This window comes from Camelus ferus, chromosome 13 (genome assembly GCF_009834535.1).
Source record: "Camelus ferus isolate YT-003-E chromosome 13, BCGSAC_Cfer_1.0, whole genome shotgun sequence".
NCBI classification, from domain to species: domain Eukaryota; kingdom Metazoa; phylum Chordata; class Mammalia; order Artiodactyla; family Camelidae; genus Camelus; species Camelus ferus.
Window position 1 is genome coordinate 64,690,905 of NC_045708.1, and position 4,863 is coordinate 64,695,767.

Sequence of the window (4,863 nt, forward strand, 5' to 3'; positions counted from 1 at the left end):
GCGTTTTAAAAATAGTACTTTTTCCCAAATGGAACTAAAGAATCAGTGCAACCTCTTATAAAAGCTCAGGGCTTTTGTCTGTGGTAGAACTAAACAAGCTAACTCTAAAATGTACATGGCGGTACAAGTGACTAAGACTGAGACACTGTGGGAAGATACAAGGTAGTGAAGAAGACTTACTCTTCTAGTTATTATAAAGCTACAGCAATTGAGACAATGTAGCAACAGCAATAGCTCAAGGACAGACCAAGTGCCCCACAGAACAGGATAGAGGATGGAGAAACAAACCCACACATATACAGGCATTTGACTGTGACCAAGTAACAATATGGAGCAGTGGTTAAACAATGATCTTTTCAATAAAGGATGCTGAGTCCACTGGTATCAATATGGAAAAATAATGAAACTTAAGGCCTCACACCATACACAAAAACAAATTCCAGGTGGACTTGCCACTTTAGTGCAAAAGGCAAAAAAAATCAAGCTTCTTGAAGATAATACAGGAAGACATCTTCATGACCTTGGGGTAGGGAATGACTTCTTAATCAGGTAATAAAAAGACTAACTATAAGGGAAAGACTGACATAGACTACCCTGAAGTTAAAAACTTTCATTCATCAAAAGTTATCATTAAGAAAGTAAGAGATAAGCCATGTAGCAGAAGAATATATATATATATATATATCAGATATAACAGGTTCATATTCAGGATATGTAAGGAATTCCTATAAATCAATAAGAAAAAGTGGAAATAGTCCAATAGAAAGAGAGGCAAGAGAGTTGAATAGGCACCTCACAAAAGGAGACAGCCAAATGGCCAGTAAACGCAAGAAATGCACTCAATTTCATTATTCATCAGGAAAATGCAAATTAAAACAACAGTGAAATACTTGTAATTACCCAGAGAAATAAGTAAAATGTAACAGACTGATAATACAAAGCTGTGTCAAAGATGTGCAACAGCTGAAATGCTCACCACTACTAGTGCAACTCTAAATTGGTACCACCACTTTAGAAACATTTTTAACACTACGTAGTAAAGATGAATGTAGGTGACCTTGCAACTCCACTCCTCGGTATGTATGGAACAGAACACATGTGCACCATGAAACACATTTATGAATGTTCATTGGTGGCACTCTTCATAACAGCCAAAAATTAGAAACAATCCAAATGTCTATCATAAGTAGAAAGAATAAAAAACAAAGTATTCACACAGTGGAATACAACAAAGCAATAAAAATGAACAAAATGCAGCTATGTGGAACAGCATGGATGAATCTTATATCCATAATGCTGAGTAAAAACTCATCACAAAATAGCATGTAGACTCTTGTGTTTCCACTTACACAAAGCTTAAAACCAGGAAAAACTAAACCATAGTGCTAACGTTGGGATAGTGTTTACCTCCGGGGAGGAATGAGAGGTTAGCGATTGGGACAGAGCACAAGGCGGGTTTCTGGGAAGCTGGAGATATTCTGTTTCTTGAATGGAATGTTAATTACATGGTTATTTGACCTGTGACGCTTTGGGCTCCACATTTTATTTTTTTCACTATACCATCATAAATGATATTCAATTAAAAACAAAAACATTAGCAATAGAGGTCGATCCTCCCAAAGACTAATTCTAAGAAACTTGTAAAATTACACCGTAAGGATATATGCTGTTCAACTTCTAGACATTTTCTTCATTTGTGTCAAGGGAGGTGACTGAGACTCAGGAAGAATCTGGTTAATTGATACCAATATGGCTTCCACCACCACATTCTAACTTTTATATTTTTGGAGGTGGTGACCTTCTTCCTAATTAGCACAGTCTAATTCTTCACAAGCAAAATATTACAAGTAAAGCCCTTGAGAAATCTGAAAATTAACCCACCCACATACAGGTTTCCTGGAGGAGGGCAAGGGAAATGGAGCTGTAAAAACTTGAGTTTTATTACCATACTGATCACTTCATTCCTGTTTGACTCTGGGGAATAACACACCTTGTTGGAGCTGAGAATAGTATCTTCTTCAGAGTGAAGCAGTAAGTGTTACTCCTGAAAGAATGTACTTAAAAGAAAAAGATAATAAATCAGATACTTACAACCCCAATCTCTGTATGCGTTTTGTCCACATTCACTATCAAATGAAAAACTTTCTGAAATTCTCCCTCTTCCAATTATTTTTTTTCCTCTCTTCAAAATGAGTCCATGGGATGATGTCAACATTCATGGGCTATACTGTCCCACATTTCTTTTTTAGGCACCTCATTTTCCCCCAATCCTGCTTTGTCTGTTGGAACAAGTTAGATCTCCCAGGTGACAACAACAGTTCAGTTCAACAAAAGTTTCAGTTACATTAAGATGGGTAAGTTCTAGAGATCTGCTATACAACACTGTGCTTATAGTTAACAGTATTGAGTTATGCACCTAAAAATTTTTTAAGAGGGTAGATCCCATGTCAAGTGTTCTTGCCACAATAAAGAAAAATTAATATAAAAAAAATATATTGACCACTTATTTTATTCCAGAAATCTTGCTTCAATCTCTCTGAGGTCTGTGTCCCATTCACAGGCACAGATATTCAGACTTTCTTCCATAGGAATTTCCTGATGATTATATTGCCAGAGCTTATTTGGGGATTTTGCTTCACTTTATGGTGAACTCTAGAGTGAATGTTTTCACTTAAGAATTCAAACAAATTGGAACAATGTTGTATTCGACATGTATGCATTTTGACTTTCATCTTTCACAAAGGGGGTTGGGAGGAGCAGAGTCAATAGGAAACATCAGAAACAAAAGTGGAAAGAGCATGACTTTTTTTACAGTTTAGTCAGGAAAAGTGTAATTGAAACCAAAACAATGAATACATCAAGTCACACCAACGAGGCATCTGTTATTGCACCATAGTGTACGTGTAACACAGCACAAGAGAAATAGCTGCCTAATTTAATGGGATTAGGGCTAGCGGGACTGGATACTTCTCACATAAATAATCTCCTTCAATGACATGAAAATACTTCTGGAAGTTTCTAGATTCTGTAATTAATGGATGTGAAAAGGAAGCAGAAAAACAGATATGCTTGAGTCCTTTGGAAAATGTTTTAGCATCATTGAAAGTGTACAGCTTTGCAAGTACTGAGTAATGTGTGCCAGTGATTAGACCAGTTTTACAATTTGCTAAAAGCTATGAATTTGACAAATGATTGGGAAACAAACATCCAGATACGAGAGAGCAAGTACAAGTGGTCGGACTGAAGTTTTTGAATGTAAAGCCACGTGAGGCTAACGATCCGCCATGACCCACGGTGAACAGGAAAACCCCACCACAGACGGCTACGAGCCTGATGGCAGAAACGGCTTTTCCATTTCATTTCCTGATCTCACAGTCCTGGGTTATATAACATGTTTAAAATGAATGAATTTGTCTCCTTGATGAGTTTCCCAGCCTTCAGCTTTAAAGAGGAAATGGAAAAGACTGTGGTTCCCGAATAAAAAAAGGTTATGTGTGGAAGCTTTTCACATGCCTCATTTTTATTCATTCCAAAATAAACTTTGACCCTCTGATACCGTAGGTGGCTCCTCGGGGAGGAACTGCGCCACCAGACCAGAACGTACCTGCGGCATGTAAATGAACGCTCTCGGCCAGGCCCCTTCAACAACCGCAGTATCTCCACCCCGTCGGCCCAGTGCAGGTCAAAGGTACCTATGAAGAATCAAAACCCTTCCACTCTGTTTGGATCCCTTAATTAGGAAAAAGTATGCAAAATAACTTATTCAGACTCTATTCATAAACAATGAGCAATCCCTAATTAAAAAGGCCTGCAGCATTTTGACATTTCAGTTATACAATCCAAACCATTTCAGCGGACAATGAATTTGGGTACTTTTCCATCTCGTTTTGTCTTACTTTATCTTCCTTTAGGGTATGAGCTTGCAGCCTATTAAGCTATAGGGTCCATGTAAGTCCATGAGCTGTGTTAGCGGCAGTCACTGGTACTGTTGTTTAGTGTCTATTTAAGGTACTGAGTCACTCACAGCACGTGTCCTGGGAGATCCTGAACCAGACCCAGCTTCTGACATCCTCATCAAAGCACAGTTCCCAGCTCAGCCAGCTCAAAGCCTCTGTCACCTCAGTATCCACAACTGTAGAAAAGTACCCATTTTTATCTTGCAAAGAAAACATCCAAACGTGCTATTCTGCTGACATATCATTGGAGACAATAGTGTCTTTAAAAGGAAATTAGCATATGCTGAACGCCAGAAGCTGACACACTGTAGCTGACTACACTTCAATAAACGAAAAAAAAAAAAAAAAAAAAAAAAAAAGGAAATGAGCCTGATCGAGCAAAGCCGTTGCCAATTTTCTTTTTCTTTTCTCACCACCACCCTCCTCTTCTTTCCTAAATTCCTCAAAAGCAATATCTTTTTGGGCAAATGCATGTCCAAAGCAAAGAGGACCAAGGACAAGTCCTGGCTGAGAAACTTCAGGCTTGAAGCTCAGGAGAGCCAGGTGACCTATCTGGGCCTCAATATTGTTATCAGTAAAATAAAGATAGCGTCTATCCTGACCACTTTATAGGGATAATTAGAATATGTTATAAACTCTAAAGTTATAAACTCTAAGGTGTCAGGTAGACTGATCAGGACATGATGTACTGTCCCAGATGCTGGGAAATCCCAAGAGGTCTTGCTCCTACCTTGGAAAGAACTACCTAGTAGTTCACTGTGGGGGTAATTTTGAAAATGGGGCATATTCTAAGTTAGGTATGCTCAGGATTCAGCCTATAAACCAGTGTGAGCATTGCGCGGGGACTGTGATTTCCCATGGTTGAAGTGGCATCCTCTCAACTCAGGGGCATCGTCATAACGAGCCC